Source organism: Polypterus senegalus, chromosome 6 (genome assembly GCF_016835505.1).
Source record: "Polypterus senegalus isolate Bchr_013 chromosome 6, ASM1683550v1, whole genome shotgun sequence".
NCBI classification, from domain to species: domain Eukaryota; kingdom Metazoa; phylum Chordata; class Cladistia; order Polypteriformes; family Polypteridae; genus Polypterus; species Polypterus senegalus.
In genome coordinates, this window is record NC_053159.1 from 57,159,910 (window position 1) to 57,187,006 (window position 27,097).

General features: G+C 38.8%; 1 protein-coding gene across 8 annotated transcripts in view; it reads left to right on the forward strand.

Annotated features, from left to right (window-relative positions):
- LOC120531052 (protein kinase C zeta type) overlaps positions 1–27,097 on the forward strand; it is a 677,641-nt gene that overhangs the window by 111,043 nt on the left and 539,501 nt on the right. For all 8 annotated transcript variants that reach the window (XM_039756040.1, XM_039756039.1, XM_039756044.1 and 5 more), the window contains one exon: positions 8,770–9,133. The gene's annotated coding sequence lies outside the window, so the exon portion shown is untranslated. The remainder of the gene's footprint in view (positions 1–8,769; positions 9,134–27,097) is intronic.

The window sequence follows — 27,097 nt, forward strand, 5'->3', positions numbered from 1 at the left end:
TACCTTTCACCTTTTCTTAGATTTTTACCTTGACAGGAACCATGTACAGCGTGCATTCTATACCAGCCCCAGTAAAGGTATAAGCTCCAGTCTCTGCCTCTCTTTCAGTAGATGTTGCCGCACTGGCTGTAGCTGTGGCTCCACTCTCCCTTTTGATGTGCAGGATATCTGGGTGCTGAAAAAAACATGTCTGACACTTTATTCTTTACAATTCTTACCAAGGTGCCCTTGTTTGAGTCAACGAAAACATAAACCTTTAGATTTTAAAAAGTTAGTTCTTTCTTTATGTGGCAGTTCTTTGATTTTACTACACAGTAAGGATATGGTGGCCATTGCAGAATACACAAGGCTTTTTAAATGCATAGGAATCAACAGTCTTCTTGACCGAGGTTTCTCATGTTCCCTTTTCGTCAGCATCAGAAATACCTGTAGTGAAGATTCCTCTTAATCTCCCTCCATACTTCTGAGGAGACCTACTCTTGTCGGTCTTTTCCTTTTTCTCAGTGCTACCTTGTGAAACATCTCCATTTAACAGATCTATCTTCATCCTTACCTGTAGATGTAGAAAGGTGATCAGTACCTGCTCTTGCTTGCTTTTCTTCAAATTCAAAGGCCCAGCTTCGCCATTTATCTCATAAAGAATATGGGAGCTTTGAGATGATTATTCGAATATTTGGATTATTGTCGAGTATGTCATGACTCCCTGCACTTGTCATTGCGTCCATACAGCTATCAAGAAAGGATGCATATTCTCTCAGGGCTGCACTATCATTTTGCTTCAATTGAGGCCACTTCAATGCCCTTTCTATATATGCATCAGCTATGAATACTTCATCAGCAAAGTATTTCCAAGTTGTTTTCTTGCACACGGCCTGTAACTAAATCCTGAGCAGGACCTCTTGTGAATTGGATCAAATCTAATTCATCTTGAGGGTTTTTCAAAAATATCCTCAGACAGCGTTATCAAAAGCCCTAAAAAAAAAAAAAAATAGTCTGCATAAGCCATTGGGTCACCTGAAAATAAAGGGAACTTCCTGTGTGGTACTTCACCATGCGGCGCAGGAGTAATCCTTTTGTTTGGTTAGCGTTTTAGCCATTTCACTGATTGCTTTTTGACATTCAGCTTGATTCTCCTGATATTTGACTTGATTCCAAACTAGCATGTCCAATATATCATTTTTGGAGCTCTGTGTCTCGGGTTTTTGTGCTAGTTGTGGATTGTTCCGGTCTTTCCACTTTAAGTTCATGTAGCATTTTTAGGATACTATCGAGTTCCGTCCGTTTAAGTGTTACTGTTGAAGTTGATGATGCAGCAGTGCTTTTCTTGGCTAAAGAGTCGCATTTAATATCCAGAGTACACTTTTTATATATTTTTTTTTTTTATATATTTTATTAATTTTATTGGAATCCATACAAAGCAATCAAGTTTTTACAAAAAGAAAAATTGAGTTAAGAACAGATCGATCCCCACCCCTGAGAGAGAGAGGCTTGTAAACATACCTAAATTAATAATAAATTCTCTGTGCTTCATGAACTTATTTTAAAATATTACTGATTAGATCCTGCCATGTTTTGAAAAAGTCTGTAGATCCTCTAACTGAGTATTTGATTTTTCCAATTTCAAATAATATAACACATCAGTTTCCCACTGACTTAAAAGAGGAGAGTTTGGGTTCTTCCAGTTTATCAGAATAAGTCTGTGTGCCAAAGTGTAGTGAATGCAATCACAATTTGTTTGTCTTTCCTCCACTTTAAGCCCCTCTGGAAGAACCCCAAACACAGCTGTTAATGGGTTAGGAGGGATTGTGAGTCCAAGGCTGTCTGAGAGGTAATTAAAATTTTTGTCCAGAATAATGTTAATTTGGTGCAGGCCCAGAACATGTGACCCAGTGAGGCTGGAACTTGGTTGCAACGTTCGCAGGTTGGATCATGCCCTGGAAACATTTTGGAGAGTTTTAGTCGAGACAGATGTGCTCGATATATAATTTTGAGTTGTATAATTGTATGCTTTGCGCATATGGAGCTCGAGTGAATTCTCTGCATTGCTACTTTCCACTCCTTTTCTGATATATTAATTGAGAGATCTTTTCCCAGTGTCCTCTTGGATCTTTAAGGGATTGTAAAATGATTTTATATATTGTAGAGATGGAGTCTAAGTCCTTAAGATTGAGCAATATTTTTCCAGCATGGATGAGGGTGCAAGATGAGGAAAATCTGGAAGGTTCTGTTTAACAAAGTTCCTGATTTGAAGATAGTGAAAGAAATGTGTAGCTGGAATGTTAAATTTGGAATGTAATTGTTCATAGGATGCAAAGACGTTGTCTATATAAAGATCTCTAAGCAAGTTAATTCCAAATTTTTCCAGATATTAAAACTGCATATGTTTGCGAAGGTTGAAAGAGGTGGTTCTCTTGCAGAGGTGCCACAGATAGAAGCTTCTCCGTCTTAAAATGCTTTCTACATTGGTTCCAGATTCTAAGTGAGTGAAGCACAATTGGGTTATTACTATATTGACGATAATGTGTTTATTGGAGCACAGAGCAAGGAATACAAAGAAGTACTGCAGGATTTTACTTCTATTGTGGTCCAAGCCTGTGTATGTTCTTCTATTTGTGTCCAGGTTCTTATCGCCTGTATATTTGCTGCCCAGTAATAAAACTGGAAGTTAGGTAGAGCCATGCCTTCTGCCTTTTGTCTTTGTAGGGTCGCTTTTGATGCGTGGATGTTTTGAATTCCAAATAAATGAGGTTATTGTTGAATCTAATTGCTTAAAGAATGATTTATTAATGTATATTGGATGTTTTGAAATAAAAAGGAGCTTAGGAAGAATATTCATCTTAACAGTGTTAATTCTTCCAGCTAGTGTGAGATGAAGGGTTGACCATCTATGCAAGTCTTGTTTAATTTTTTCCATGCAGACGCGAAATTTTGTTGATAAAGAGCTTTATGTTTACTTGTGATGTTTACCCTAGGTATTTAAACTGTTCTGCAATGATAAAAGGTAGGGTGTCTAATCTAATATTACAGTATATGCTCGAGAATTCACTGGAAAGAGTACACTTTTATTCAGATTAATTCTGAGACCAGAGATCTTTTGAAATTCTGTGAGTGCTGCTAAGACTGCAGGCACAGAATTTTCTGGGTCCGATATATACAGTACCATATCATCTGCATATAATGAGATTTTCTGTTCCAGTCCTTCTCTGCTAATCCCCTTTATCTGATCAGTATTTCGACAATGTATTGCCAGTGGTTCAATGGCAATGCAAACAGCAGCGTGACAAGGGCATCCTTGTCTAGTGCCACGCTCTAGTTTAAAGTAGTCTGAGCAAATGTTGTTGATGCAAACTGAAGCTTCTGGGTTAGTATACAGTAATTTAATCCATGCACAAATGTTCGGGCCAAGCCCAAACTTCTCCAATGTAGTAAAAAGGTATTTCCATTCAATCATGTTGAATGCTTTTTCTGCATCCAATGATAATAATATTTCTGGGGTGTTTGATTTAGTTGGTGAGTATATTACATTAAACAGAAGTGTCGGCCCCTAATAAATCCAGTTTGGTCTTGTGATATTACGAGGGAGCACTTTCTCCATCCTTCTAGCTATGATTTTAGAGAGTATTTTAACGTCGTTATTCAGAAGTGAAATTGGTCTGTATGATGCACATTGTAATAAGTCCTTATTTTGTTTTGGAAAAACAGTGATTAGTGCTTGGCGAAAGGTTTGTGGAAGAGATTGGTTATCTCTGGCTTCTGTAAATGTTGCTAATAGGAGGGGAGCTAGCTGAGTGGAGAATTTCTTGTAAAATTCTGCAGGGTAGCCATCAGGGCCTGCTGCTTTCCCACCTTGGAGTGACTTTATAGCATCTAGTAATTCTGATAACGCCAGAGGTTTATCAAGTTCCTCCACACTAAAAGCGTCTATTTGTGGTATCTGTAATGTATCCAGAAATGCATTAGATTGTGTATTGTCTTCTTTAAACTCCGTAGTATATAGGAATTTATAATAGTCAATAAAAATGTGCTTTATATTTTTGTGTTCGATGATTTTATATCTGTTCGTGTTGGTGATTGCCGAGATTGCGTTACGCACTTCCTGCTTGTGAATTTGTTGAGATAAAAACTTATTAGCTTTCTCCATGTTCATATAATGATGTCTGGATTTGTAAATTAGTTGTTCAGTTTCTTTAGTTGTCAAGAGGTTTAATTCTGAATGTAGAGCCTGCCTCCCTATGTAGAGTCTCTTGGTAGTCTGGCATGTTCTTCATCTATTTTAGTAATTTTGCTTTTTATCTCTGCTACTTTCTTGGCTTCGGATTTATTTCTGTGGGAAAGATATGAGATAATCTGTCCTCTTAAGAAGGCCTTAAGAGTTTCCCAGAGTATTCCTGCAGAGATCTCGGTTGATGTATTTGTCTCTAGAATGAATTTGATTTGTTTGGATATAAATTCAGTACAATTCTCGTCAGCTAATAGAAAGGGTTGAGGCCATCTGGGTGAGTGTATGGGGCTTAGTAATTTTAGCTCCAAGATCATAGGTGCATGGTCAGAAATAACAATAGCATCGTATTTGCAAGATTTAATCTTAGGCAAGAAGTTATTGTCTATAAAGAAGTAATCAATCCTTGAGTAGCAATGATGTACTGGTGAGTAGAAAGAATATGTTCTTGAATTTGGGTTTAAAAACCTCCAGGGGTCTGATAAGTTGTGATCAGTTATAAACTTTGTAATTATCTTTGCGGTGTTAGATGCTGTTCCCCCTGTGGAGGAAGTCCTATCTAAAAGTGGATTTAGAACACAATTAAAGTCCCCAGCCATTATAACTTTATGAGTGTTCAGATTGGGAATGGATGCAAATAAATTTTGTATTAATTCCTTATCAACATTAGGTGCATAAACATTTATCAAAATCATTTTACAGTTAGATAAGTCTCCCATGACCATTACATATCTCCCTTCAGGATCCAGTACTACATCTGATGCTACAAATGGTACTGTTCTATGTATGAGAATTCCCATACCTAGTTTTCTACGTAAAACTAGAATGGAACATTTGGCCAGTCCAGTCATTTTGTAGCTGGAACTGATCCTTGCTTAGTAAGTGGGTCTCCTGTAAAAATACAGAGCGCACTTTAACTGAGAAGAAGCCTTTCGTACTCTTGACTTTGTGCGATCCCGTTCTTGCAATTGCATCTCTTCGAAATGATCTGTTCATCAGATGTGTGTGTGTGTGTGTGTGTGTGTGTGTTAAAAGGCTATTTGTATCCTTCAGCCATGTCGTTGTAGCGTCAATAAATTTATTCCAGATCCTAGTTTTCAGGGAATGTCGTTTTTTGTTTCTTAATCGTGCCTTCTTTAGCGCAGATAGTCTTTTATTCTGCTCCTCAATCTGGCTGTGCGTCTCACGAAAGATTTCCAGCTTTTGCGCTACTTCTAAATGATTTTCTGTAGTATCTTTTAAGGCTTTCGATTTCAGTCATAAGCTCAGAGACCTGATCTTTCCTTCGACTTTTATGATCTTTAAGATCTCCAATTACATTATCTGGCTCAGAGTCCGTACTCTGATCACTCCCGACTTCACTATGCTTAGATGTTGCCATGACATCCATGTCATCCACAATGTCTTTTATAATATCAGTCTCTTAAATCTCAAGCTCAGGTTTAGTGACCTTGGTTTCATTTACGATCATACAGAGATAAAACAGCAAAGTACCTCAGAATAGCTCAGTTTTTCTTTCATTGTCGATTTCTGCGTCGTCCTGTCCTCAGATGGTAGATTCTAGTTCTAGTTCTAGTTCATCGCCTTCAGATGGCTAGTTTTCTGATGAAAAATGTAGCTGCGTTTTTCCAAAATTACCAAAGTTCGGCAGCTCTAACTCAAAAAATGGGATTCGACAAAAGCCTGGAGTGCCAAAATGATTCCACAGACAAAATCTTTGTTTTAAAAGTTTTAGTTAAAATTCAAAGTAAAACGGTTCATACCAAAAAAAATTTTAAATAGCAGAAAAAAGGAAAAGTTCTTAAGTTCTGTTCAAAGCTTAAATCGTTACATTTCAAATCATTACAAATCACTTCAAAACGTTTCTGAACCATTTCAAAATGACAACGTTTCTGGACTATTTCTAGACAGTCAGAAAACTGTATGCCTATTCCATTTCTGAGTTGAAAATGGGTGTTAAGTCCCAACTGACTCAATTATCACACTGTATGTCAGTTATAGCAAGAAAGTTCTATCTCTTACTAACTTTTATAGGGGGAAAAGACTATACCATTGTCTGACTATGGAAGAAGTTTGTTTGCTTAATTGAATAGAATATATTATTTTGTTCTCATTTCCCATCGGCCCACCCTTAGTTACAAACTTCTAGGGTAGGGCTATTCAATTACAAAATCATTTGGGCCATGTTTTGACATCACGAAATTTAGCTGGGCCAGTCCTTCTTTTTTTAGCAGCCAGTAATGGCTAATTTTTAAATCCACACAAATGAAAACAGATAATTTTTTGTTTATTGACTTTGAAATGCTCCTGTGTCAGATGTGACCAAATTTAAAAGTGCATAAAAATCAAAAAAGTGCACAGTATTAGCAGTAACATTTTTGTTTTACTTTTGAAATATGAGATCATCTCGCAATTTTAAAGGGGTGGTCATGACAGGCAAGGTTTGTGGTTTTTTTATTTTTTGCCCCCAACCATCATAGAACTTAAACTATTTATTTCACATGGTTTTAATCCCTCATAGGACAGCTTAAATTTGTTCCACAGCAACGGCTTTCCCGAAAGGTTTTTTTTTTTCTCCTCCTAGGGGAAAAAACCTACCTGAGTAAATGTTTAAGAGCAAGTCTCCATGTATGACATGAAATGAATTGGTACATTTATTTTAAAATGTCTTTGTAGAGAGTTTCTGGATGTCAAGTAATGAATTCTTAATTATAAGTATTACTATTTTGGCTAAATCATTTTCTGTTTCTTTGTTGATCACCCGTTAAATTTATTGGTAACGGAACATATTGTGCGCATGCCAACACGACTGGAGTAACGACTAACGGAAGTGGCATTTTTTGATACTATACTATCTCAGATTGGTGAAGGAACTAATTCTATCTATGAGGATCTGTTTACAATTTGGCAAGAATTCTTTAATATAATTCTAAAGTAAGCACACTAATTTTTTTGCCATATTTGGTATGAAGTAGCGCATTAGATGGGGCTGTCTTGTCATATGGCTGTCCGAGTTTGACGTGTTTGAGCTGAGATTCATTTTTATCTACACTCTGGAACATTTTTATTGGAATGTATTCTGTTATTGTACACTACTGTTTTTTCCAGTAGTGTAGATTATACTAAATTTAGAAAGAGTAAACAGGTTTGTTAAAATTCATGGAAATCCAAAGTAGAAACTGATTAAATTCAAATGGAAACCAGCAATATCTGCCCATTAATTAATTGAAGTATGGCTAGTTCACAATAGAGGAAATAAAAACTGACTTTCTTTTTGATTTTCAATTTTACAAATTCCTTTAGACCTCTGCCAGCTGGCCACCTACCTTGTCCTGGGTTTTCTGTAGTGGAGTCTGTGCAATTTTGATGTGAGAATCATCTAGTATGACTCTTCCATACACAAGTGCAGCTTCGGAGTCAACAGTCCACATCCAGATAATGAGAATAGAAACGGAATAGAGGAGAATTAGGAACAGTCCATAAATACTGTATTACTAATTTCTGTAAAAATAACAAACAGAAATGTGGTATGCATAGCTAAAAAAACAGCTATATTCCAGGTATACTAGGCTAATTGTAGCATGTATTCAGCTGGGATGTAATATCAGAGGCTGAAAAGTCATCTCTTGTATTAGCAGACAGATCATTTCACAGCTTTGGGGCCCTCTAGCTATAAGATCAAGTCAGAGATGAGAGTTCCGCTAGGAGCAGAGAGAGATAAAAGCAAACAATCAATTCCAAATCTGACAGGCGCTGCGCACGGCTTTTAAGTTGGCGGAGTACTGCGCGAGGCTTGTATTACGCGTTATAGTGCAAGGATAAGGAGCAATGTGAGGGTAGTCTGTGTTTCAGGCTTTGTGATTTTCCCAGGGGCGTTTGTCTGTATTTGGGGTGCGATCAGCGCTGTATGTATGTATGTATGCATGTATGTATCCATCCTTCCTTACGTAGGCCAGCATCTTGAGATCTCAATGTGCACTTTGGTTTGTAAGTAATCAGTTCAGATTTTTATGCAGGGCCTTGGCGATTTAAGGCTTTGTTACAAGGAGGATTTATGGAGCCTGTGTAAGGACTTTAGAACTGGAGTTGTGTTCATATTTTCTGGTTAATATAAAATGTAGCAACATTTTGAATTAACTGAAATTCATGTCTTAATTTCCCAGTATACTGCATATAGAGGAAAAAAATCTTAATCCTCCATTTTAAGGTGGAATAAAACCTGTTTTGAATAGATTTGTCATTTTTATTTTTAAATGACAGGATAGTGTCAAAGAACACCTAAATTGTGTGCTGATTAACAGTAATGGTGGTTCCAACTGAGTTAGAGTGAATATGTTGCTGTGTTGAGAATGCTTTCCTGCAATAACATATATTTTTTATTTTTTTTTTCTTCTGTATTTGGGCAGAGTGGTAGGTTTTGAGGCTAGGGATCTGTAGCTGCAATTGCCAAATCCAGCACTTAAGGGACTACAACAGGGCTATGAAAAGGGTTATACCACCTCTGAATAAGAGGGCACTTCTGGTAACAACCTCTTCTCTTTTACCTCCAGGACAGACCTTTCCCAAGAGCATGGATGTCCCTTTCTTCCCTGGCATCCCAGAAGTCCTGCATCTTCCTCCCAGGATGAAATAGTCAACATTCAGCAGAGGAACCTGCATCTGAGTGCCACATTCGGCACCAAAACCCATTCTTTTTATTTGTAATGACCCATTTGGTCTGCTTATTTGTGTACAGTTGTCAACTGACTCTTTATTTTTCGTCATTTATATGGAGCATATCATTTGGTGCCTGAATCCTTTTTCTGTGGCTTTTCATATTTCTTCGCTACATCAAAAAGTAAAGAACAAAAATCCTAAGCCCAGCAAAACCTTGTGTTCTTTTCAAATCTTGTTAATATATTGGACATGTTCAAGGTAATGTATAACCTTAAAATTTTCATGTGTAATAACTGCTGCTTCTAAAAACAATTTTATTCACAGATATAAAATTAATAAAATTTGAATGAAAGTATCTTAAATCATGAGGTCCTAGTTCTCTCTTGGAAAAGAGTGGGTTGCTATCTCTCCAGGTGATGTGGCAACAACTTACCTTCGTGGCAGAGTTAAAGTGTCTCAATCTTTTATTCAAATGACTGAAGAAGAGAACATGAGATTTTTCAAGAGGATTGGAGTGGGGGCATCAGTTCTATGGGAGCCATTTGTGATGGTAAAGCAGGGGAGTCTAAGGAAAGGTATCATTTTACTGATCCGACTACATCCTTGTCTTCACCTGTGGTTATGAGCTGTGGGTAATGTGATTATGAGTACCAGCAACAAAAAAATTGGGTTTCTTTGCAGGGGCACTGGGCTAACTGTCAGTTATAGGATGAGAAGCTCAGCAATTCAGGAGAGCCTCAGAGTAGAATTGCTGCTCTTCTATATTGAGGAGCCAGTTGAGGTGGTTTGAGTAAATCAAAAGCATGCCCCATGTGTGGCTCTCCCTGGAGCTCCTACAGGCTTGTCCCACTTAGAGACTTGCAGAATACCCAAGACAAGATGAAAGCATTAAATGTCTTGGCTAGCTTGGGAATGTCTGGAAATTACACAGGAACAGTTAGAATCTTTAGCTAGGTATAGAAATTCCTAGGCCTTCTGCCCCCATGACTTTCAACAGGAAACCTTGAAGTGGTTTCAGAACACCAATCGGTTCTTCCCCTTTTATGTGCTTAACATCTTTTCCATGGTATAATCTCAGATCTTTAATCTTCTCTATAATTTTGAAACATTCTTTGATCAGATTTGGTAAGACTGATTTGAAAAAGGCATACAGTGGAGTGCTATGATCTGACCTGTGTGTTTATACACCGTATATAGTTACTGGGTTCCTAAGAAATGCTTATATTGTTTTAGAGCAGAGGTCCTCAACCAGGGGCTCCGCAGCCCACAGGGTGACCTCCGTAATCTTTCAGGGAGTCTGCAAGTTGAATAAAAATTTATGAAATGATTAAAGAATACTAAAATCAGTAAAAATCAAGTTGGGGCAGGGCTGCCTATAAAGTGTGTGTGTATACAGTGGTGTGAAAAACTATTTGCCCCCTTACTGATTTCTTATTCTTTTGCATGTTTGTCACACAATGTTTCTGATCATCAAGCACATTTAACATTAGTCAAATATAACACAAGTAAACACAAAATGCAGTTTTTAAATGATGGTTTTTATTATTCAGGGAGAAAAAAAAATCCAAACCTACATGGCCCTGTGTGAAAAAGTAATTGCCTCCTGAACCTAATAACTGGTTGGGCCACCCTTAGCAGCAATAACTGCAATCAAGCGCTTATGTATAACTTGCAATGAGTCTTTTACAGCGCTCTGGAGGAATTTTGGCCCACTTATCTTTGCAGAATTGTTGTAATTCAGCTTTGAGGGTTTTCTAGCATGAACCGCCTTTTTAAGGTCATGCCATAGCATCTCAATTGGATTCAGGTCAGGACTTTGACTAGGCCACTTTTTCTTCAGCATTTCAGAGGTGGAGTTGCTGGTGTGTTTTGGGTCATTGTCCTGTTGCAGCACCCAAGATCGCTTCAGCTTGAGTTGACAAACAGATGGCCAGACATTCTCCTTCAGGATTTTTTGGTAGACAGTAGAATTCATGGTTCCATCTATCACAGCAAGCCTTCCAGGTCCTGAAGCCGCAAAACAACCCCAGACCATCACACTACCACCACCATATTTTACTGTTGGTATGATGATCTTTTTCTGAAATGCTGTGTTCCTTTTTACGCCAGATATAACGGGACATTTGCCTTCCAAAAAATTCAACTTTTGTCTCCTCAGTCCACAACATATTTTCCCCAAAAGTCTTGGCAATCGTTGAGATGTTTCTTAGCAAAATTGAGACGAGCCCTAATGTTCTTTTTGCTTAACAGTGGTTTGCGTCTTGGAAATCTGCCATGCAGGCCTTTTTTGCCCAGTCTCTTTCTTATGGTGGAGTTGTGAACACTGACCTTAATTGAGGCAAGTGAGGCCTGCAGTTCTTTAGACGTTGTCCTGGGGTCTTTTGTGACCTCTCGGATGAGTCGTGGTCTGCGCTCTTGGGGTAATTTTGGTCGGCTGGCCACTCCTGGGAAGGTTCACCACTGTCCCATGTTTTTGCCATTTGTGGATAATGGCTCTCACTGTGGTTCGCTGGAGTCCCAAAGCTTTAGAAATGGCTTTATAACCTTTACCAGACTGATAGATCTCAATTACTTCTGTTCTGATTTGTTCCTGAATTTCTTTGGATCTTGGCATGATGTCTAGCTTTTGAGGTGCTTTTGGTCTACTTCTGTGTCAGGCAGCTCCTATTTAAGTGATTTCTTGATTGAAACAGGTGTGGCAGTAATCAGGCCTGGGGGTGGCTACGGAAATTGAACTCAGGTGTGATACACCATAGTTAGGTTATTTTTTAACAAGGGGGCAATTACTTTTTCACACAGGGCCATGTAGGTTTGGATTTTTTTTCTCCCTAAATAATAAAAACCATCATTTTAAAAACTGCATTTTGTGTTTACTTATGTTTTATATTTGACTAATGGATAAATGTGTTTGAAGATCAGAAACATTTTGTGTGACAAACATGCAAAAGAATAAGAAATCAGGAAGGGGGCAAATAGTTTTTCACACCACTGTATATGTGTAAAATAAATAAATAAATATAGATGTTTTTATTATACATCACTTTGCCAATATCAAAATACATGGTGCTCTTCCCTTCCTACCCCAGATCCAAGTGTCTCGCAGCCACCACTCTGAATCCTGCCCAAGATGCTACAGATAGCAGCCTTTCATGTGAATTGTGGCAAAAGGGTAAGCTCAGTTGTAGGATGCACTCTGCACCCCAGGAGGTAGTAGTGAAAGAGAATTAAACCTAAAATTGGCACCATTATGAACAATGCTGCACACCCTCTCTGAAACTCTTAACACTAGACTTTAACTAATTCAGCACAAGTGTATCAAGAAATGTTACTGTTGCTCCTTTATACCAACAGCAGTGTGTCTGCATAATTGGAACTTTTCATTTTCTTTCTTTATAGTCCATTCTGTTGTGTGTTCAGACAAAAGTTTGTGTGTTTTTTTTGCCTCCAGGGAGAAATGTGTTTATTTATAGAGCTTCTGTAAAAAGCCAAGCAAACACAGATCTGTCTGTCTGTAAGATATTGTTACGGAGATGAAAAATATGATGGCACTATGATTAGACATAATCGGGAAGAGCTGGGGTGGAGTTGGAGTTTTTTTTTTTTTCCATTTAGAAGGGTGGTGGCCAGCATGATTGAAATGGTGTGCAGAACCATTTCATTGTTCTGCTTTGCATTCTCAAATCACATAATATACATTACATTGAGAAAACTAAGTCATTGCACACTATATGCATAGACCTCCATTAACATTTGTTATATACTATAGCTATAGTACTAATCTGTAGTTTGAATGGGTATGAGCTGCTCCTAATGAGCCAAGATGGAAAAGTGAAACGAAGATGTGCTTTATAGTCCTAAAGACACCTAGACCAAATTGATTAAAATGTATAAACAATATTTTTTGTTTCTCTAATATAGATTCTCTCTTATAGACTAGTTGAGTCCTCTTTACCTTTAGTCCTGAGAAAAGTTTGTCACTGCAGACTAGAAAACCTAGGGAGGATAAGGTGAATGTGATTGAGTGTGGTGTTCACTGCAACTAGGGAGCAGAATGCACATCTAAAATGTGTTAAAGTGATTTGTTCTAATGACATGATTCTGTTCCTAGTGATAGCAAAGCATATGAAGGTGAGGATTTTTGTACAATTGATTAAAGTTGCTTCTGAATGTGGGTGTCCTATAACAAATGCTGGACAGCTTTTAAAGCTCCTGTTGACTAATCTCTGGATACAAGGTGCACAAGGTATAGATATGACCTTATAGAATTTCAATCTGTTCATAATTGATGGCATTTAAGATGCAACTGTCAATGAGTCCAAAAGACTTGTGCCTTGAGTTTCATTATATGCAGCTCTGCATGTTGTCAGATGTCTGTTTATGATGGGTTGCTTACTTTTGTTGCACTTATTGTATATCGAGGTGTATTTAAAAGCCTGCTACTGAAACTTGTTGATCATCAATTTTTATTTGAAATGCCTTATGTGCAGCAGATCACAAATGAAGAAACATTTTTGGCTTGCGTTTCAGGAGTTTACATTTGGTGACTTGTCACTTCACAAATGGAGAAATCCATTTTGAAAAAAAGTTCTTTGGAGCTGTAAGACACAGTCTACACACCTAAACAAAGTTGTTGCTGACAAATCACATGGAATTGAAAGGATGTTTTAAAATTGAAGTAATACTAACATGTCTGTACTGAACTACAGGTAAATTTTTATACTTGAATCCCTTGACAAAAGTACTCTGAATCTGGCAACTAGTGAAAACCAAAACCTCCTGATTTTCTTAGTTCTGGAAATAGCTAATATTGTAAATTAAATGTTTGGTAGAATTTTTTTTCTCTCTGACAATAGATAGTTGAAGGATCTGACTTTGTTTTAAATATTTGACATGTCACGCTGTGTACTAGTACATATTGGTTTGTTTCCTAGTGAAAAGAATGGAGATAAATGGTATCAACTCCGAGCGGAAGAGGCAAGTTAGTTTATCATGTGAACATCACTGAGAAAATTAAATTTAAAAAAAAAAAAACCTAACTTTTATAAGTAGCCAAAATTTTACTCCGGGGGTTAGACTCAAATCAAATATGTTTTATGATAGTATTAATAGCAGCTCATTACTCATAACCTTTTGGTTATAAAGCAGCAGTTCTTACCTCTGCACCAACCAAAAAACACCAACTTTGATTTTTAACTTTTGATCTTGAGTTTGTAACTCATTGATAGTAACATGTAAATTGAATTTTTTTTTAACTTTGCTTATATTCTTGAATAAAAGTACATATGTATTTAATATTTTGACACTTCATCCTACTCTTATCCAGATTTTTGTAGACCCGGAACACGCACGAAATGCATGTATTCCAAATACAGTAATGATATACTGTGTTATTTACCCTATATGACTCCAGGCACCTCACACGCATTTTTTTTTTTTTCTTCAAAAGTAGGCTTCAAGGATTTTTAGTATTAAGAGGAAACATGGTGTAAAATGTTTAAAATTATGAAGGGAATCAGTACAGTGGATTGAGACTGTTATTTTAAAATGAGCTCTTCAAGAATGTGGGGACACAGTTTGTCAATGTCTGTTTATATAGCACATTTAAAACCGCATAGGAATGCTGTGGCCAAAGTGCTTTACAATAATAGAATAAAAGAAAACATAACATAGAAATAAAATATATAATAGCAGTAATGTTATATAATCACAATGAGGAAACCATCAGTATTACTGAAGGTCACGGAATGCAAGTGAATAGAAATGAGTCTTTAATCTTGTTTTGAACAGTTCAATTGTAGACGACTCCTTTATATGATGAGAAAGCGTTCTACAGATGAGGGGCAGCAACTGCAAAAGCCCTGTCCCCCTTGGTTTTACACTTGGTACAAGGGAAAACGAGACAACTGACCAGAAGATCCAAGCCCTCTGGATGGCTGGTGTAAAACACACAATTTGGATAAATAGGCAGGAGCAAGCCCATGTAAAGATTTAAAAACTAGCAACAAGATTTTAAAATCAATTCGAAAAATGACAGGCAGCCTGTTTAAAGAAGCTAAAATAGGAGAAACAGAGTCGTCCTTTCTTGCCCCAACCAGAAAGCAAGCGGCAGCATTCTGGACCAACTGTACTGTAACCTGTGTATCAGGGATTTGTTAATCCCAGAATACAGCAAGTTGCAGTAATCGAGGCGAGAAGAAATTAAAATCATGAGTAGCTTTCTCAAGATCCCTAGAAGGTAAAGGCTTGATCTTACCTAATGGACGAATCTGGAAAAAGCAACTCTTGACTACAGAATGTACTTGTTTCTCAAAAGAGAGGTTACTGTCAAAGATAACACCAAGATTGCGGACTTGAGGTTTGAAAAAGACAGACAGCCCAGAAGTCCAAGACCAATTTGGGCTTTAGCTGATGGACCCACTATAAGCGTCTGTTTTTATTTTGATTCAGATCAAGAAAATTATTAGCCATCTAGGATCTTAGTTCAGAAAGACAGTTGAGTTGATTTATTGCAGACTTGCAGACAGGAATACAAACCTGAGTAACATTTCTTTTCACGGCTATGCTAATGATAAATTTCCTAAAAATAGCTTCAATAGGATGAAGGTATATAGAGAATAAAATAGGACCTAAAATGGATCCCTGAAGAACACCATATTTAAGAGGAGCAGTGGACAGGTCAAGGACTGCCACGTTGCCCGAGTCAGTAATAATAGAGATGTTGTTGAATACTTTCAGCAGGGCTGTTTCAACACCATGATAACGCCTAAAGCCAGAATGATAGAAACTGCTCACATGAATGAACCGTGCTATTTTATTCCCATCGCAGAGTGAGGAATGGCCGCATTAATTGAATTAAATAAGACCCTAGGATTCTTAGAATGACGGGATACTAAATCTGCAAAGAAATCTTGTTTAGTTATCTTAACTGCAGCCTGGAAGTTGAAAAGAGAAGTCCTAAAAATCTGTTTAGAGACCATCAGTCCATCTCTTTTTCGAACGCCGTTTGACAGGCGCGGTACAGCCATCGTGTAATTTCACTTAGCCAGGGCGCAGGTCTTGTGTATCTTGGGTGAAGCAATTGAGTCTTAAACCGTTTTTACAGGAAGAATTCAATTTTAACGACAGAATCATCAATACCATTATTTTGGACATGCACATCAAGACTAGAGAAAATGATTTTAAAATCGGATATAATAGAAGAATTTAAAAAGTGCGAGCAGCGTGGGGGACAGTAATTCATCAACAGTTATAATCATATCCATCATTATAGAAAAGTGATCAGTGAAAGAAACAAAGCATAAATCAATATTAACTGAAATATCACAAGTAAGAATGAGATTAAGGGTGTGACCGAGAGAGTGAGTTGGCGTAGTAATATGCTGGATAAAATCAAATGAGTCCATTAGTGATAAAAAGTCATTAACCGAAGGTTTCGCTTGGCAACAAACATGAATGTTAAAATCACCAACAATAAATACTTTGTCATGGGAGAGGGTACTATCAGCCAGGAGATCAGAGAATTCAGAAATGAAAGTATCATTAATTACTGGAGGTCTATAAACCACGGCAAACAACAAAGAAGGGGAGCTGCACACTTTGAAAAGTTGCATTTCGAAGTTACTAAACGGACTCTCTGTAAGGCACCGACACAAGAACATACTTTTAAGAGTGGCAATGCCCCCACCACGGTGAGTCAGCCGAGGAGAGTTTAAAAATGAATAACCTTTTGGTACCAAGTCAATAAAACATGAGTCACCATTTAAAATTCAGGTCTTAGTGATGAAGAAGAAATCCAGGTTTGAGGTGAAAGTCTTGCAGAATAAAAGTTTTATTGGACACTGATCTCGCGTTCAAGAGAGCAGACTTGATAGAGGTAGAAGAGCTCATTGCGGGATGAGCACGGGTGAGCGTGTGAAGATTACCAGCGTTTACTGCCCGATTGCACACCGAGGAAAAGTGATGCCACCTTGAAATGAAGAAATTAAATCCAGTATCCAGTCCCCATCGACCAGGGATGGAGTCCTGTGCAGGAGAAGATGATGGGTCATAGACGACTCGCAGGCATCTGGAATCCAAGCTCTGGGACTTGAGTTGGCGTTGTTTAACAGCAATTCCGGCTCATTTTCCACGTCGGCGGTAGGTGCTTTTGCGTCTCCGTGAGGCATTCAGCTCACTGATACAGGTAAACACCGGCGTCCATGTGAAGTCAGGAGATGAATAAAACAAAGGTGGAGGTTCAATAATATCCCAACAGGAGATGAAAATTGAGAGGAAAGCAAGCAAGAAAATATTTTAAGAACCACAATTGTAGGACTGTGGTCGTTGAGAAACTAATACAAAAAAACAAAGATAAACCTTAGATTAGCGAGACAATCGGATGGCCAGCCACACCAGTCGACGCCATCAGTAACAAAGTTTGAAACTTAAAGGTAAATTTGGAACAAACATTAGGACTTTTTTCTTTGCACAGGGAGTCATACCTGCACAGAATAAGCGGCCAAGGCGTATGGAAGACCATAGGATTTTAGGGACTTTCAAAATGAGACTTGTTGTTTTAGAAGATCTAAGTGGATAGAACTGGTGAGCTTTGTTGGGCTGAAATGCCTGTTCTTGTCCGTCTTGTTCTAATTTTAAAGTCTGCTTGTTTTAAAGATTTTATAGTTTCATTGAGTTAAATTGGAAGCAGTGAAGTGTTTCCTTTGGAAATGACATAGCCTTTAAGCCTGTCCATGTTATGTGACTTTTCTAGAAATTGTCAGCCATAGCCCTATTTTACACAATCTTGTTGAGGCATTTGGCAACACTCCCATGAAGCTGGTCATGTAATGGGACTCATTCCAATAAGATCAAACTGGTTTGATATTGTCTTTATCCATCTGGAAGGACAATGCATTTCATGTAGCATTGAGGAATAAGGAATGTAGGTGTTTTGGACCCCACATAAGAGTAGTTTGTTTGCCTGATTAAAGGGCCTTGAAAAATTTGTAGTTGAACTTGCTGTACCCTAAGTACACTGCTGGCCTTGTTAGGCAGCACACTTTTGGTTGTCACAAAAGGAGCAAACGCACTGCAATGAAAGATTGACAGTCATCAACAGTGGTCGGCAAACTACACATACCCCACAACTAGAAGTCACATAATTAGGGAAAGACTGGTTTAAGACCGGTTAAAGTGAGGTGGCAGCAGAAAGCATTTAGTACTGGGAGCACCTTTTAAACAGTTCATACTCTGGGTATTAAACAGATCTTGTAGTTTGACACTCATTGTATTCAGTTTTAAAAGGGCTGAACTGTCCCCAAACAAATTAATCATGATGCCGCTAGAATGCAAGTCTTGTATGATGTTGGGCTTTTTGCAAGCTGTTTTTGAACTTCTCTTATCTGTGGGAGATGCCAGCTGATCCAGCATCTTGATCTCTGGAACACTGAACTCCAGGAGGAGAGAGCTAGGCTGTATCGTTGTAAAGAATAGGCAGATCTTTCCCAGATGTCCTTTTATGATGCGTTTTGTAATGTTTAGGGTCCTAGAATGACCCTGTCCTCCCCTTTGCACTCTTTATTATGGAGATCTATAACAAAATTTCCCCACATTCCTGCCTTTGCCTTCATATACTGTATTATGTCGTCACATCTATGGCATAATGCAATGAGAACACTAGAACAGGCAAAAAAGTTAACTTTCATTTTATGTATTACAGGTATAATGCTCAAAAGTACAGAGTGGTTTAAAATGATATATCCTTATAGTGCTAGATGTGTAAACTTGCACAGCCTGTAAACTGTATTTTCTGAACGGGGCCCGGCAGCTAGCCTATGTTACCTAGACAGGGTTAGTCTTCAAGATGTAGAAATGGCAAAAGGTGGAGAGAACCTGTGGTCTGTAGCTGCCTCTTGTGCCCTTTTTATAGCCCCTGACATATCTCCAGAATCTGAGACCCTTTTCTATTTCATTCATTCTTCCTAGAGTGGAAGGGAGTTCTTAAAACAATACCTTTTTGATATGCCTTTACAGTTAAAACAACATACTCTACGTATAACTGGTTTTATTAGATGAATTCAAAGCCTTCTAACCCTCTCTGCTCCATTTGCTGTCCTTTTAATACTTACTGGCATTCACCTGTAAATTCATGGTTTGGAATTTCAGACCGGTCTGCACACAAATATCATGCATGTCAATATCCCTAAGCAATGACTAGCTATTGTTGGATAATATTAATAACTAGCATAATACCCGTGCTTCGCAGCGGAGAAGTAGTGTGTTAAAGAAGTTATGAAAATGAAAAACGGAAACATTTTAAAAATAACAACATGATTGTCAATGTAATAGTTTTGTCACTGTTATGAGTGTTGCTGTCATCAAGGATTTGATTATCATTATTTCTTTCAATCAGGTTCGTATTTGGAGGATGTGTTGTGTTTAAGTTATATTCCGTGTTTGTCAACCGTTGTAAAGATAACAGGTTTCATTCATCGAAGTGTTTACTACCCAAATCAGTACTCGTGAATCTAAGATGTTTAACAGGCATTCCTGGTATTAAGTTGTGGATTTGCCTGCGAGTATTTAGTGGTAGTGTGTCTATGAACTTAATTTAACCTTTCCCAGTCCTGCAAAGTCAGTTCACGTGAGCCGCTCAGGAGTACATGCATCAAAGCTTCTCAGCTGTGCTTGTGCTATCTCGTGTGATCTCGCGATGTCCATGACTTTATTTAATGTCAGCTCAGACCTGGCAATTTAAAAGTTGTATCTTGCGAATATCGTATTCATCTTAGGCATGACAAACGCCAGCGGCAGGGTGTCTATGAACCTAATTTAAAGTTAAGCTTTACACCCTGCTTTCCTATTCGTTTGCATAAGCACAGTCCTTCACCAGCAATTTTAACTCTGTTACAAAGTGATCAAAAGTCTCGTTTATACTCTGCGTCTTCTCATTAAACTTGTATCTCGTGAATATCGTATTCATCGTGGACATGACAAACTCCAGCGGCAGCCTGTCTATGAACTTAATTTAAACTTTAGGTTTACACCGTGCTTTGTTTCCGAAGTAGCTGCACTTATGAATATGCTTGTATGCATCACCCGCTTCATATTCTTTTGCTGCCTTCTCAATTGTGTAATGCGTTTTTTGAACAGGTTTCATTCATCGAAATGATCACTACCCAAATCGGTACTCGTGAATCTAAGATGTTTAACAGGCATTTCCGGTATTAAGTTGTGGATTTGCCTGCGAATATTTAGCGGCAGCGTCTCTATGAACGTAATTTAAACTTAAATTTTACACCTTGCTTTCCTATTGATATGTGTGCAAAGGCTTGTTCAGCGTCGGAGGGTTTCCGCAGTAGCTGCACTTATGAATATGCTAAGCACAGTCCTTCACCCACGAATATGTAGTGGCAGCGTGTCTCCCTCACCATCTCATCTTTGTTTGCATAAGCACAGTCCTTCATCCCCGAATATTTACCTTATACGGGGAGGCACTCAATTAGGTGGGAGGCGTGATGATGCGGGACTCCGCCTCGCACGGCGACCGAGCTGCAGGCTATGGCCGTATATATGGACGAAAGTAGGTTCCAGTTATGACCGTTACGCGTAGAATTTCGAAATGGAAACCTGCCTAACTTTTGTATGTAAGCTGTAAGGAATGAGCCTGCCAAATTTCAGCCTTCCACCTACACGGGAATTTGGAGAATTAGTGATCAGTCAGTGAGTCAGTCAGTCAGTGAGGGCTTTGCCTTTTATTAGTATAGATTTAAAAAAAAAAAAAAAAATCCCTTTATATACTGTATTATTCTCCACTACATTAAAATGGTGTACACCCTCCAAAGTAGTGCAGGAGGAGGCTCCAGTTCAGAGAGGTAAAAATAGGTGGATCATGGTCATGCTAAGGCAAGAGGTGCACACTGTATCTGGGCATTAACCCCAGAGTTTAAGGTTTTCAGCAGTTATCTGGACTTTGCAGAGATTGACTGGTGTGCCAATAACCCTGACATGAGAGGATCAGGAGCTCCAACGTGTCACCTCAAAAATGCTCCCCAGAAAGACTAATTTAATTAAAGATAATAGTGATAGTGGGGCTCTTTATCATCAGGAGGATTCTCATTCATGTTTGATAATGTTTTGCCATAAGACTGCACAGGTAGGAGTAGGAGACCGCCCTGAAAGGGTGGATAGGCTCTTGGCTGGAGTGGATCTATTTATCATTGTCCATGTTGGAACAGTTGGACATACATAAGGGCAGACTGTCAGTTATGCAATTCAAATTTAGTTAGGTGCCACACTGAGGAGCAGAACTGATAAGGAGGGTCTTCTCTATATGAGGTATTGGGACTCCTGTTGGAATTGATGGGGACCTGTTCTGTCATGATGGGTTACATTTGAACAGAAGGGGTTAAAATGTAGTGAAGCGGCGTTCATTTCATAGGGAAAAAAGTGTTACTCTTTCAGTCAAAAGTTTAGATGCTGAAGTTCTCTACTTGTAGCGATGGGTGCTTCTTAGCCTTCAGACTTTACTGTTGTGCTTGGCAAACTGGATCTCTGCTTTCTGGTCTGCAAAGATATTTAAGTTTTTTTTTTGTTGTTTTTGGGGGGGGAGACTGTGTGCTCAGGAGTGACCCATGCTATGTGACCTAGAGTATTCCCTGAGTGTTTCCTCAGAGTTCCCTTAATAGAGCCACCCAACCACCCAAATGGGATAAGTGTAACTAGTTTTTGAAGAAACGTAGTACCTCGGTGACTGGATTAAAGTCTGTTCTAGTTACAAAGTCAGTGTCTTTTCATAGGTGAATTCCCCTGTCCACCAGAGTTGTCATACATTATTTACAGTTCTTTGTTCGTTCTTACTTAATTCTTGCCTTCTGGCTCAAGAAGTCTGCAGAAGAACCTGTAGGGAGATGTCTGTTCAACTCTTATTTACACCCTTATCCGATGTAGTACAGCAAGATCTAGTAGAAGCTGGAGTTCAGTCAACTTAGTTTGGAATGCAACTGGGGGAGGCTCAAATACATGCTTGCATCAATGGGCAACAATACAAAAAGGATAGCAAAAATATAAGAAATAAACAATGAATTTGAGAAGAAAATTACATACTAGTGAAATTATGTCCATTTTACTTAATCTTAAAATTAACTTGATTCAGTCTAGAAAGGGGTGGATGGGTGGAGAGAATCTCTAAAGCTTGGCAAGTATACAATTTTTAAAGTCTTAGAAACTGATAAATAACTTTAAAAGTAAGATTATTAATTTCATATTTCTATCTTTTGAATTCATTGTATATTCTTAAATTGATCAGGACTGTCTTATGCCCCAATTACTCTGGAAATCGTAAAATTGAGTAAATTATGGGTGCTGTATACCAAGGTACATTAGGGTACCAATTTCTATTATTCTCTTTCACTAAACAAACATAAGTAATGAAGGCCATAGCTTACCTTCACTTATTGACAAGGGTGATTTTTCAGGAGTTTCTTCCACACCACCCATAAACTGAACCTTTTGACAGAACTCCACCTACCTTTACTTCCCCAACATACTGCTTATTGTTCAAAATGTGATAAAGATTATCCATAACCTAACATGTACCTAATCAAACTTCCAACAATCATTTAAATGTAATAAAGCTTACATTCTTGCATATAATTTTTTCCATTTTTCTTCAGTTAATGATACCCTTCAAAGACCATGGAAATTGTAGCTGATCTCTCAGGTTCTTCATTTATGGTTGTCTTCAGGATACAGATCATACTGTAGCATGATGTATATAGTATGGAAGATACTAGCTGAAAAATAGCACCACAAGTGTTGTGTTTTTTTTTTTTTGTTTTTTTTTTAAATTCTAAAACCACTATTGTCGTAAATATAGGCCTGACTCTTGGTATTACTTTCAGGATGAATTGCCTACCAGTCAGTTTTTCTCTGAACAATTTATTTGTGCCATTGAAAAGATTCTTTAAAGCATCCTGAGTAAGGATTCTCAGCAATATGTCACTAATTTTCAGCTGTAAATGTACAACAGCAGGCCTTATTTACAGTCTATGCACAAGTTCATCAGTGTGACAGGTAACCGTTTGCCATCAAACCAATACAAAGAAAACGTGCTACTTTATTAGAAATAGATTGTCAGGTTGGATACTTTATTGGAGCCAATGTTTAGAATGCCAAAGATTAAGTGGTTATATAGGGATGATGATGCAAGAAACATTTCTAAAACATTTTAAACAAAATTTTATAAGTCATTTGACATTATTTTGAAATGTAATCTTTTACATTGTTTTTTGAAACGCAAACCTTCATTTTAAGCTGCTTAGGAGATGCTGACCAGCTTTAGGTTTGGGAAACCAAATTGGCATTTAAAGATATCTCAAAGTGCATTAAAATTCAGTTTTTTACAGATACCTGAAGTTTGAACTTATCATAGTGTATATTCTGCATCTTGTAGCATTTTCAGATGTGCTAAAGTAACGTCCTCTGCATTTAAAATTGACCTTGTGTCCTTGAAGGTTTCAGAAATTAATTGTACATGTCTCAGATGGCTTAAGAAGTAATTTTCAGATTTCTTTAAATACTTTTTACCTCTCTCAAAGTGGATAAGTTGCTATTTTGAGATATCCAAAAATTCCTTAGAAATACCTTTTTAACCAAGTTCCTTAAAGTTATTGAATGTGGTTTTTAAAGATCTTGATGTATTTAAGATACATTGAAATAAAAGCCATTTTTAAAATATCAGTCATTTTGAGGTATATGAAAATATTTTCATAATTCATTGTAAAAGCCTAATTATAAGATGCCTAAAAACAGTGTTAAACTTGGGAGGAGACAGCTGTTGTTTTTTTTTTTCCTTTTTCCTTTAATGGGACAAACTGAACCAGCATTTACCTATTATTTTTATATAGTGCCTTTCACATCTATTTATTATAGTGCCTTTCGTATCTGCCTGTTTATCTGGTCATTCCACATGCTTTCTTGGTCCTCATCATAGTGTCAATGCACATCTTGGCATGTCCAGTACCAGACCCATAGGACAATTCCAGGCTAAAATGTATTAGAGTAAAGTAGAATAGCAATAATATTTCTTAAAATTCCAAAGAACTCTGTAGAAACAAAAAAATATTGCAGTTATGTACTTTCATTTAGTGGGTAGTCCCTTAAACATTTACACTCCGTTTTCCTATTGTACTGGAAAACAATTTTACTTTTTAACAAGTGTAATTTTGCTGGATCAAGTACTTCAATTATTGAAAACTAATTGCACAGATTAAGATATGCTATGGAACTAAATTTCCCTCAGTTTGCGGTATGAGCACTACCAATTGTATGACTTTAAACTTTTTTTTTTCAAGCAAAAAGAAATCTACTTTTGCCCACTATCTTTCATTTTAGAAAATTTAGTCTTCAGTCTGAAATACCACTGGCTTATTTCTGTTGAAAAATCTGATTAATACATGCTTGCAATAATACTTCTGAATTGGGCTTCTGATAGATATTTATGTTGTGAACTTGTTTCAAGTGTCAGCCTTTGCGCCGCATAATACCAGGGAATGGAACAGGAATTATTTGGCCTATATATGGCTACTATTTGTAGATTTGTAGATAGCTGAAAAGCATGTTAATTTTACAAATTATTTCAACTTCAAAAATGGAAAGTAAGTTTCAGTAAAATATGAACTCTAAAATACTGTTGCACGTTACCCTCTCAATGTAAATGTTTGAGCCCTTAGACAATGAAAATCTAACTCTGGTGAACGATTTCATCAAGAACTTGCATGATGCAATACTGTAACAGAATTTATCAAATCAAATTGGGGAGCATGCACTGGTACAATGCATTGCCGCACACACTACACAATGAAATCACTCTGGATCCCGGTTTGCAAACAGCCCCAGGCAGGCATGTGGTCCAGTACCAACCTCCAAAATGACCCTCTTTTTGCCACAGCCAGGTGTTACCTGGGTGACACCTTGGCCTGGTCCAGCCCCTCGGGTCCCCAACAATGAGGATCTTGCAAGCCGGATCACCCTCAGGGGGAAAAATGCGCCACATGGCCGTAGTGCTGTAACTGACGCTCCTTCACCAGGCAGGTAATGTGCCTCAATCGGGACTCCATGAGCAACCGCTCATTTGACACAAAGTCAAACCAACAGTACCCAAGGATTTTCCAGAGAGACACACTACCAAAGGAGTCCAGACTTCATCTCAGGTCACTGGATAGCGTCCGTGTCTCACAACCATATAGCAAGACAGGAAGCACCAGGACTCTAAAGACTTGGAACTTCGTCATTTTGCATAGATATTGAGAGCGCCACACATCTGACTTCATAGGAAGAGTCGCCAAAGACATGAATGTCACTGCCAAGGTAAGTAAACCTCTCGACAAGGTTGACATTCTCTGCAAACAAACACTGCTGATAGCTGTGCCCAAGGCCTAGATCTTGGTTTTAACCCAGGACCCCCTCGAGCCCAGACACTCTGACTCCTCGCTCAGTCTCTCGAGCATCCCGTTTAGAGCCACCATTGACGCCGCGGAGATCAGAGCATCGACGGCAAAGTCAAGATCTGTGAATCTTTCTTCACCAACAGATGCCCCACAGCCGCTGGACCCCAAAGCCTTACCCAACACCCAGTCCATACAAGCATTGAATAGAGTAGGAGCAAGAACACACCCCTGAAACTCCAGAATCAACTGGGAGAAACTCTGAGGTTCTGCCTCCATTCTGCCCAGCTCTCACAGTACCAGTGTACAGGCCGGCCATGATATCCAGCAACCTTGAGGGGATCCCACGAACCCTCGGGATGTCCCACAGGGCAGCTCGATCAAGTGAGTTGAACGCTTTGTGGAAAATCAACAAAGGCTGCAAAGAAACTCTGCTGATATTCGCATTTGCGCTCCATGAGAACCCTAAGTGTCAGGACGTGGTTAATGGTAGACTTCTTAGGCATAAAACCAGACTGTTCTGGTAGGTGAGCAAGTGATCACGCATCCTATCGAGGATGACCCTAGCAAGGACCTTACCTGGCACGGAGAGTAGTGTAGTTGCTGCAATCCAGGCAATCACCCTTCCCTTTCCAGATAGGGACGACAAGTACCATTTTTTCCAGTCAGTTGTGATGATGCCAGTCTCCCAAATGGAAGCAAATACTGCTTACAATGCCAGGAGGACAGCCTTACCTCCTGCCTGGAGAAGTTTACCCCGGGTACCACAGATCCCTGCAGCCTTTCTCCCCATTTCCCCAAACCCATCCCTTCCCCGCTGGTTCACCATCTGTGCAATCTCAGTGAGGTTGTTCACGGTTCTTGAGGTTACTCCTCCAACTAGCTGTGAACCACCCACAGATATCCAATGTCCTAGCCAGAGGATCAGCTTTGAACAACTGCTCAAAGTAGGCAGCCCAGCAGGTCACAACTGCAGTGTCATCCGTAAGAACCATTCCATCAGCCGCCCTGACTGCGACTCTCGATGGAACAGATTCAGATGTGCGTAATGCTTCGATTCCTCTGTAAGCAGGATGTGGGTCGCTAGACCACAGATGGTGTGTCACTTGCCGAGATTCCTCTAACAAATGCCTCTATCTGCCCTCAGTACCCTCTCGGCCATCCTTCTCAGTTCCTGGTACAGACCAGAGTTGCTATTGAGCTGTGCACTCCGACTTCTCACGATGACATCCAGGGCTCCCGGCGAGATGAAACGCCACCTTCTGGGAATACCGGTAACACCAACACAACCCTCGGCAACCTTCAGGGTCTTGTCACGGAACGTCTCCCACATCATATTAGGATCGGCAGTCGTACTCAACTCTGAAAGTTCCTCGCTCAATCTGTGTGCAAACTCATTAGAAACATTTTCCTAGTAGGTGGTAACCTACTGGACCTAAGCTGGATCCTAAGAGTAGCACCAACAAGTTTGTGGTCAGAATTCACAAACTGGGCACTTCTGTAGACGTCTGTAGTTTTGCAAGAGCCTCCAGCGTCTGCCCAAAAGGATCTGGTCAATCTCCTTCACTGCACCACCAGAACTGGAGTACCATGTCCAAAAATGCGTTTCTGGGACCAGGGTCCAGCGATTTGCAGCCCCTGACCTTGTGCAAAGTCAATGAACATGAAGCCACTTTCACCACGGTCACCAGACCCATGGGGACCGAGAGAATCCTCATAGCCAGCCCTGTTCTTTGCCAGTGGTTGCATTGAAGTCCCCCATGACCAGAGGAGTGTCATCTCATGGGCACCAATCGAC